General features: G+C 43.9%; 1 long non-coding RNA gene across 1 annotated transcript; it reads right to left on the bottom strand.

The window, feature by feature from the left end:
* Nucleotides 1-6,975: 6,975 nt before the first annotated feature.
* LOC120381203 lies at nucleotides 6,976-7,550 on the bottom strand. The gene is made up of 2 exons (XR_005587975.1): nucleotides 7,347-7,550; nucleotides 6,976-7,212 (listed from the first exon to the last, which is right to left on the bottom strand). It is a non-coding gene; the product is annotated as an uncharacterized LOC120381203 (long non-coding RNA).
* Nucleotides 7,551-10,441: the final 2,891 nt, after the last annotated feature.

The raw sequence follows: 10,441 nt of genomic DNA, 5'->3' as shown, positions 1-10,441 counted from the left end.
TCGGAGTTCGATATATCCTGCGTCTCATCTAGAGCGCGTTATATGGAACCTCAACACGCCCCATCAACCTCTGGAACTCAACCACCATGAACGGCGGCAGAGTCGACAGGGAGCCGCGGACTTGATCCTGCGCCGCCAGGACGGGTAAGTAGTTCGAACTAAGGTAGTTCGACTTCAGCCACGTAATAGTTGCGCACCTTAGTTCAACCTAACCCCTAGTGTAGACCAGGCCTTAGGGAAAAGCTTTTGATGATTGTGAGGGCTATGTCATAGATGCCCCAGCCCAATGGCACCATGACTGTGTGATTTGGACTTTAACTTTATATGTAAATTTGTACATATAAATATGTAAATTAAAAACATCTATTGAAAAGGGCTTTGTGACTATATGCATTTCTGTTAGAAGGTCTCTGGCCCTTAAGTGAGCTAAAAGTTTTAATGGAGCCTCTGGTTTGTTTTCAAGAAGCTGTATGTCTTTTTAAATTAAAAAAATGGTTTGTGAGAATCTAACTTTGTGTTTTTGTGTAAAAAGACCCATTTACAGGAAAAAGCTGAAATGTATGTTGTGGAGGAGAAAAATCCTAAAATGTGTTTACAGTGTAACCATTCTGCCATCAGAGTTGGCAGCAACAAGAGCTGCGCTCACTTGCTAGGAACTCCATTCCAATAACACAATGCAAAACTGGCTCAAGCCCTCAGTTAATGGGGCACTGAGGCTCCCCTACTACAAGCTAAAATCACCACTTACTGTGTTTAGTAGGGAGGACTCAGTGCTGGTTCACCATTAGCCCAAAGTGAATTCAGCTTTGCAGTCTGTAATCAGACTTCATGGAATCAAAATTAGCACTAACATTTCACAGTGGAGACAGGAAGAAGAGATAGAATTAGTGTCTAGGGCCCACCAGGTACAAATACCTATCCCCAGCCTCTCTCAATTTGCTGAGTTTTGGAACCCATGTCCCTTGCCTAGCGAGTGCTACTTAGTTGATGGTGAGTCCTCCGTCATAAAGGCCAAGTACAGTTCCACTGTCCTTGATTCACATAATCAGGATAACAACACTTTATTCTTCCTGCCTCAATAACAGAGAAACTGGGATCTCACAGCAGCCAAAGTGACCATTTGGGCTACTGTGGGCTCCTGCTTGGCGGGGTGGGTGTGCCTGTGCAAACGAGATCAACCGATGTTCTTTTGCACAACTCACCACTAAATGTCAGGGTAGATCTCATCCTGACTCTGCTTACAACAGTAAAACAAACAGAGATGGTTCAGACATGTGTTTGAGTACAATAGAATTGACTCATCCTGTTGAACTGAATGGTTTTAACCACACCCCCACTGAATAGTGAAGGTAACTGTGATTACTTATCCTTGTTGCCATAGGGATAAATTTGATTGGTGTGCACCAACAGTAAGGGAAGTGGGTGGGTGAGTTCTGATTAATATGAAATGAAATAAAACCTCAGGAATTTGCAGATGCTATTGGACAGTTTAATTATAACCCCTGGAGTTGATAGAGTGCTATTGGACAGTATAAATGATCCAGGAGTTGGCAGTTTAAATATGACCCGGGAGTTGTTTGAATGCTATGGGTCACTCTTTCTAGCAATTCAAAGCCATTAAAAGTTTACATTAATATATTTACAACAAACAACCCCGCCCCCCCCCCGCCCACAACGGTCTAATACAAAAAAAAAAAGTTTAAAGGGGTGACAAACCAGCACCATGCTTTAGAACAAGCATTTGCTCTAAAGACAAACAAACATTTAAAAGCTCTGGGGGGCTTATTATGGCTGTGATACAACCATTTTATTTCAACCCCCACCCCAAACTTTATGCATGAAAGAAACATGTTTAAAAAAACAAGCCCCAAAGAGATGTATTGATATCTGCCAAAAGTCCCCACTTGGGAATGGGACAGTTACATTAAGGATTGGGGATCTACTGTTTAATACTGTAAGAAGGCCCTACAGAAAAATGGATTTTAACTAAAATAAAAAATGGAGCCAAAAGCAGCTCAGTTGTGCAGCCAGCTTAATTCCCCCACCCCAGCTCACAAAAGGGAATGTTAGGAAGGGGCCTAAAGTCCTTAATCTCTAGTATTTCAGAGCTGTAATGATCAAATCAACCTGCTAGCTACTATTTTGAAGTCCCTTTGAAACAAAGGGTTAGGATGGTATGAAAACCTCAAGTATTTTGGAGACTTTTTTTCAACAGAAACTCTTGAATGGCTGCTAGGCTGCAAGAGGAGGTATGCTCCTGTTTTAAACTCTGAAAATATATATTATATAATATCACTCGTTGGCCATGCTGTCTTAGTAAATAATGGTGTCATAGGTCTCACCCCACTTGGAGCTGTTGGGTTCCAATATGGGGACCTGCATGGACTTTCCTAAACTAAAATCCTAGTTTAGATCTGGTAAAAGCTGCCACCACCCAATAAGGTACGTGTATTGGGACACAGTCCTTCCCAAACTTCCCTGGGGAACACAGATTCAATCTCCTGAATCTCTACACACAGGAAGCAGCCCACTTCCCCCCTCCCTCTCTCCGCGCCACTCTGGAGAGATGCACCCCGAGTCCACCCTGTGAATCAACCCCAGGAGGAACTCACTCTTCCCCCCCCCCTTGAATCTCCACAAGAGAAGGAATTAACCAAGTCCAAAGAAAAGAATTTATTAAAGAATAAAAAGAAAGTAACTGTCTCTGTAACCAAGATGGAACAATACACAGGGTCTAAACGTATCAATCTCTGGAGAGAATTCCCCCTCCCTTCTTTCTCAGTAAAAGCAATAACAGTACAGAATTAAAGAAATTCTATAGCAAAACACAGAATTGCAAATACAGAAATAAAAGTATAAGAATACTAGTTCCTTGCTAATACTCACTAGCTTGAATAGAAGAATTTATTGCAGAAACCTGGGAGGACTTGATTAAGATGTCTGGACTCCCTCAACTCCCAAGAGAGACTCTCCAAAAAACAAAGAACAGGAAAAAAAAACTTCCCTCCACAGGGATTTGAAAGTATCTTGTCCCTGATTGGTCCTCTGGTCAGGTGTCCACAGGTACTGCTTGTTAACCCTTTACAGGTCGAAAACAAAACCTTAACCCTTAACTAACTGTTTATGACAAATGGTGCCTATGTTTATTGCAGTGTGATCTGTTTAGCATGGAACTAGTAACTTTAAATTGCATTTCATCACCAGGCCAAGGTAAAAAACATTTTAACTGTAGTTTTGCTTAATAACTTCAGGTACTACACAGGTTGTATAGGGATTTGGGGCTAATACTAACTAACAGTTTTTGCTTGTTCTTTAATCCAAAGGCCCAAACACACATTGAGGGGGACAGAACAAGCATGTGCCTGCAACACTTTATCCTGTAGTAGAAGGTAACTTTCTGCAATTGGCTTTTAAATGTGTGTGGGTTTATTGAAAACTATTTTGTTGCAAACTGTATTTTAAACTCTCTCTGTAAAACATAGGTGGGATTATTTTTTTAACTATATGGCTGCAAACTGATGGTAATGGTGTGTTTCAAACTAACAGTTTAAACTAACAGTTTAAAAGACATTTTTTAGTGTGCAAAATGTGTTTTAAACTGGATTTTAAAAGTTGATTTTAAAAGCAGTTTGGTTTTTATTTTGCAAAATGAGGTGTATTTAAAAAAGTTTGTGGGTTTGTTGTTTGTTGTTTTACAATGGTAGAAACAAACTCAAAACTCCTGTTTGTTATACAGCCTGAAGTGGATTATTTTGTTTTAAAGCTATGACTTTTTAAGTAGAAAAATACCTAATGAATATTTTATTTTTAAGTTTACAAGACAGTTTCATGTGATTTATAATAATAATAATAATAATAATAGCAGCATCTGCTCCACAAACCTACCCAATACCAGCAGTGTGACAGACCCTGACAAACTCTTTCAGTACCTGTTTTCCCCCAACTATAAGGTTTCATCCTGCAAGATTATCGACGGTGAAACAGCATGAGTGTCTTGGAAAGACCCAAAAGACCAGTACTCTTTCTCTGGAAATACCAGTGTTTTCATAGCCTGTTTCACCACTACTTATGCCCACATAGAACTAAACAACCTGCTAGACAGGTTGCAAGAGCGGTGCCTGTACCATGACACTGACTTGGTGAAATTTGTGAAAAGGGAGGGTGACTGGAATCCTCCTCTGCGGATTATTTAGGCAAGATCCCGCCAGATCAACACATCACCAAGTTTGTGTCGGCAGGCCAAAACATACAGGTATAAGCTGCCGGAAAGAAAGGCCTGCATGAAAGTCAAAGGTATTACCCTGAACGTAGCAAATTGTGAAAAGATCAACTTGGACAGTTTGAAAGATCTAGTTCTGGACTATTGCACGAGACTGTGAGAAAACACGTCCAAAAAGATAGAGGTGCAGCAGCCCTCTATCATAAGGATCAAAAATCAGTGGCAAATAAAGACAAAAACCCTTAAGAGAAGTCATTTCCACCAAGAAGGTCCTAGGAGAAGGGTTTAAAACCCTGCCCTATGGCTTTAAAAATGGATCCGAGGTGGAAACATCCCTTTTCTGCAATTCTTGCCGGCCTAGCAACTGTGGGAAAAGTTACTTTATAAAAATGTGTTGGAGAATGCCAAACGAACATTGTCTGTTATGCCTGAGAGTATTGGATAACATGGCTATAAAAATCATTTCAAGATACACATGTCTGGGCTTGTTGAAACATGTTTTAAGCAAGCCTAGATATGCCCAAAAATTTAAATTTAGTTTTTACAAAATTCATCACCATCCGGTCGTTTTGCACTAAGTCAAAAGATTAAACCCTTGCTACGATGATGTAAGAAAAACACGCAGTGATAGCTGCAGGCGACAGACTGGGGTCTTGTAATTGTCTATTGTGGAACACATTGTGTGTGGCATTTTGTTTAAAAATTTCATAATGCTTTTAGGAAACAACACGCTATTCGGGGTGCCCATATGAGTCAAAAACTCTCCATGGTTACACTTCGCCAGATACAAGGTGAGCCAGTGTTCACCAGGTTGGTTATGTGGATGCATATTGACCACCAAACCTTCTCTGAGACAGCTTGCTGCCAGGAGCCAATCATAAGGGAATTCTTTTTTGTGTAAGGGGTCGTTGATGAGACACGTGAAAGCTGCACGGTGTCCATGTTCACATATAGTCAAGCAGAACATTTCTCCTCTGATTTATCTCTATGACGTTGTCAAAAACCCCATACACGATCATATTGATGGTGACGGTTAGAGCCGTCCCAAAATGTATTTCTGCTCTCAGGTTCCCGGTTTTAAACAGGGAACAGTGATTGGCGCATTCCTGGTCGGGAGGAAACAAGGCAAACAAGGTGTAACCCCATGCAAACTCCTCACGGTTGATTAACAGACAACGATCTTTCACGTGTTTACCAGCTGTCTGTACCAGATTCATGTATTCTCTCACGCAGTGTTCTGCCTCGAAGTCTGGTTGCAGAGGCTTGGTTACGGAATATTCCACCCACGCCAGCCCCGTACATCCAGGAAGGGCATATCCCACTTGGCTTTGTAATAGTTCCTGTAGATGGTGGGGTCGCTGTAGTTTTTTAGGATCACCATAATGTTTTGCTTTTTAGAAACCTCGCTCTTTTTCCAGGGAAACAGGTGCACCTTGATGATCACCTCACCAACACAAAATAAGACGTGTCTGTTCTGATCTGTCTTTATTTTAATGGCAATGGTATCGATGTGGTGTTTTCTGACAGGAACGTAATGAGGTTTATCGTAGGTGATGGTGACAAACTTGTTGTTCCTTCCTTGGACAGGGACACAGCGTAACAGGGGAACAGAAAAGTCCCCCACAAATTCGTGTTCTACAATATCTGTGAACAGACACAAGAAATTAAAAGCCCTGTGATGTCTGCTGAGAAGGGGAATTTTTGGATGCTGTGCTTCAGGCCCAAACCTAGAATGTTAGCTAGCTCCCCGCTGATAGAAATCATACAAGTAAAATCGGCGGATTTAAGACTAACTTTTCTACCCCTAGGGTCGTAGTTCATGACCACCTCAGGCGGTGTGGGATGACGAGCCACAGTACTGTTCATATGATCCAATAATTCGTGTATGGATGAGTAATAACCTTGTCGTAGGATAAAACTCCATGCCATATCTCCAAAGGTGATTTCAAAAGGGGTGTCTTCGTTGATAGTGTTCTGGCTGTGCGGGTATTGTATTTCCACAAACCTACCTCCCAGGCACTCCGGAGATCCTAGGGCTTAATTAGCAGTATTGTAAAGTTCAAGCTGGTGTTCTGAGGAAAAACTGCAGTGCTGGCATTGCTGGGCAAAGTAATGTAAAACCTGCTGTCGCTCATTTTTCTCTCTCTCTGTCTTTGCAGGAGCAATCTTTTTGTTTGTTTGTTTGTTTTGTTCATGTCTAAATGTCACAGAGTTGAGAAGCTTCCACCCAGCTGTTAAACTTATCGCTCCCCCGAACCATTTCACCAGTAGCTGCTTTTTTCTCCCTTTTCCTTTATCCGCTAGAACTTTTTCAATCCTGTAAATCCTGTCTTGTTTGGGGTTTACTTTTTGTAATTCTTCAGGGTAAAAAGATCCAGTAACTGTCTCACCCTCGTAATCTTTTAATCAGTATACAGGTCTCTGGCTCCTGGTTAAGGCTTCATCCACTATAAATAGCTCATCAGTAAATGTCTGTTCATAACCTTTTTCAAAGGCTCCTGTTTCTTTTAAAACGTATTTGAACCAGTTTGTGTAAAGTGAAAGCATCCGATCTGAAAGCCAAGCTGTTACCTGTCTTCTATTTCAAGTTTTATTATGCTTTTTGGCCACTCGAAAAAGAGGATTCCCCCACCAAAGCTCCCAACTTCCCTGGGGATGTAATATATTTTCATTAACAGAGCTGTCTGTGGAGACAGGACTGTTCTTGGTACCGTCTTTTACTAACACAAATATGGAGGGGGATACAGTCATAGGGACACATTTAAATAAGTTTAATTAATTGCCTGGTTTAACACAACCTTCGACAGCCACCTGTAAAAATGGACGCCATGACCCCTAAAACGAAGGACTCTGAGCTGGTTCATTCTTCTATTTTGTTCTTTTCTGGATTTTCCTCTTGAGAGCTGCATCTCAGACAGGAGCAAAAACAGCTGATGCACGACAGGGCTACCGATGTGTAAGTTCTCAAAGGCCTCTTGAAAGGCATCGTCAAGCTGTTGAGAGATTTTCAGACAAAAAATCAGTGTAAGCAACCCCCTGCTTGTTCTTAGATTTATGAAATACCAAGTCGATTCCTAACCCCATTATACCCCCATGATTGACCATCGCTTCTTAATCATTCATTTACCTGAGCAACGTCTTTCCCGTTCACCTTGTCCACCAGTGACTCCCCCAAGCCATGATCATCTTCCAACTTTGGGGGGGGGTCATCACACTCATCAGGGTTCTTCACAAGGGTTTGGGGTTGGGTCCCGAGGTATCTATTAATGGTCGAGTCAAAGGGCCCTCCTCGGAACTGTAACTGCTATAGCGCTTTATCCATACAAGCCCAAAGGTCCTCAGGACTAAAACAAAGTCTGAAGTTCTCTGGGGTGGTAAAGGAGTCCATGTCTCCTCTCAGCCTTTCCACAATTCATAAAACACATCTTCTTGGTAAGAGATGGCCTCCTCTGCCCAGCGCTGGGACTTATGAGGTGATGTGCTGCACTCTGATTGGCAGAGGGCATTGGAAGGAGTTCTTAGAGGGGTCACACGACCCTCTTCTGGGAGGTTCACCCCTTCCGAGAACCTACCCTGTTTTGGTCAACTCTCCTCTTGGGGCAGTCCTCTGCAGCTGAAACCCATCGCAATTGGTAAAGGGTGGTGAGAAGAGTTCCTAGAAGGGTCACATGAAGCACTTCCGGATGGGTCACCCCACCCCAGAATTCCCCCCAGTTGGACAAATCTCCTCTTGGAGTGATCCCCAGTGGCTGAAACCCACCCTGATCGGTAGATGGCGGCAGGAGGAGTTCTTAGAGGGGTCACACAAAAGACAGGTCACCTGCCCCGGAACTCCCCCTGATTGGTCAAGTCTTCTCTCGGGGCATTCCTATTGGGGCGAAACCCATCCTGATTGGTAGAGGAAAGTGGGAGGAGTTCTTAGAGGGTCACATGACACATCTTGCTGCCGGGGTCAAGGGGTGGGGTTAACATTTGATTGATGGTAGGGCCCTTATACCACTGGAGCGCCTTGTTCTGTTTGTCTTCGTTCTGCTTCATTCCTCAAGCACTCCACCAGAATAGATGTCACTTAGGATTTCAGTTGCCACCAGCTGGACAGTGGGACTTGGGTCTTTCTCTAGGACCTGGAGAGCTGAAATTACAGAGGGCATCACGTTAGTGAACAGACTGTCAAATCACAGCTAAGCGTGATCACAGAACCTTGAAGTACCTGAGCAGAATGATCCCATGGAAAAATGTGAAACTGGGCTCAGTCCTTCTTTGGGGTGGAAAATACATGAGAGATGAATAGGCCGCACTTTTCATATAGTCACCTGTGCCTGAACTAGCTCGAGACTTATTACTTCTGAATACCACACTACAGCAGCTCTCCAATACAAACAAAGCTTTAGGGTCCCCCATTGGGTCCCTTCCATGCTCCCAACTGTGGGGAGACCCTGACTCTACCAGAAAGTCATCCACTCTGCTGCAAATGGAAGAAGGTCCATTGTTTCAATAGCTTCCACTTTCAGTTATTTTCCAGCTCTATTCAGGAGCCACTGCCTGAGCTCAACTAAACCTGGAATTTAACACAGGCCAGGTCCAAGCTGGTTTGCACATGATAGAGGGCACCTACTGGAAGGAAAATTGCTGGTGGGAAATTTGGGGTAGCAGAAAGTGGCTACTTCTCACTTGGGGAGTCCACAGAGAGCCAATAAAGCCCAAAGTGTGGATAGCACTGGCTGGGAGGGGCATTGCCAGGACAACCAGGAGATGCACTGACTCATATCACACCTTCTGCAGCTTCCTCCTTCAGGGAAATTAAGGTTGACTTTCTACGGGCAAGAGTGAATTTGTCCTTTGATGTGTGGCTGATGCACTTTGCACCAGTGGTATCGGTTACTGCTGCTTGTCAGCTAAATTCCTTTTTAACAACTCACTAATGAGCAGGACTTCAGCTGTATTTATCACTTACACATCAGCAGATGTTTCAGGTCCAGCCATTTCATACGCTGAGTGTCTGTGTGTTCCAGGATGATGCCTAAATACACAATGTCAAATCAACAACAACACCACCACCACCACCACCTTCCCTTGTTGAGTGCAAAGTGATATTAGCAGCCCCTAGACAGGTCTTTGGGGTCTCCTACTGTGGGCCTAAGGGTGAGCTGTGGGCAAGAGGATGCTAGAGCAGTTTAGAGTCCACACTGAAGAGAATGAGAGAGACATTTTTTAAAAAGAATGTTTACATAAAACCCATTTGCTTGAAACAGTCTGTGCTCCTCTTGCCACTGCAGTCAGTTATTGGAGACATACTAAGATAGTGTCTTGGTCTAGTGGTCTGAGCAAAGGACTGAGGCCAGGAATACGTGAGTTCTAAGCAGGGATCTCACAAGGTGACTGATAGGTGAGCCACAATGCCTGCCTGTCTCACATGGGTGTGCTAGGGAGAAGAGGGCACTGGGTCAAAGAGGAGGACCCTAATGCTTCCTTGACAAGGTGCTGTGGCCAGGAAGGTGAAACAGCAGGCGCTATGGGGAGGTGGGCTGCTTGCCTCCCAGTGATGAAGTCACAGTGAGGAGCACTGAACAGCACTGGGTAGGTCTGCACTTTGAGCTAGGGGTATCACTCCCAGTTCAATGGGACGGGCCCACACTAGCTCCGACAGTGCTGGCATTAGCATGTAGCTAAGGCAGCACAAGCAGTGGGAGGAACAGCCACTGTGAGAATGGACTTTGGGGTTTGGATGGGATCATACTTGGGGTGGTTAAACCTCCTGCTGCTCCTGCCATCGCAGCTACTCTCTATTTTTAGCACACAGGGCTAGTGCGGGTGTGTCTCATCAAGCTGGAAATTATACCCCAGCTCAAAGTGTCACCATGCCCTACGTGACGGTGTCCCAGCCGCTGCTGTGAAATGACTGCACCGTGCTTCCCCTGCAACAATCCTGAAGCCCTTTATAGCAACTAATGAATTCCTCCGACCACCATCCTGGAGAGGTAGGGACATTAACATCTCCATCTATGGCTGGGAAGCTGAGGCACAGAGAGATTAATGGCAGCTCAGTGCTGCACAGTGGGAATTTTTTCTGACTCCCTCAATGGGAATATCAAAAGGGACACTGGGCATCATCTCTCACCAGCTAAGTTGGCGGCAACTGCCCGGATCTCTTCCCAGCTGCAACTGAAGTATGTGATGGTGGTGCTGTACAAGTTCTCCAGCAGCTCTGCATTCTCTTTGGCC

Source organism: Mauremys reevesii, linkage group 13 (genome assembly GCF_016161935.1).
Source record: "Mauremys reevesii isolate NIE-2019 linkage group 13, ASM1616193v1, whole genome shotgun sequence".
Taxonomy (NCBI): domain Eukaryota; kingdom Metazoa; phylum Chordata; order Testudines; family Geoemydidae; genus Mauremys; species Mauremys reevesii.
The sequence above is the reverse complement of the archived record's forward strand: the minus strand, read 5'-3'. Positions and strand labels throughout refer to the sequence as shown.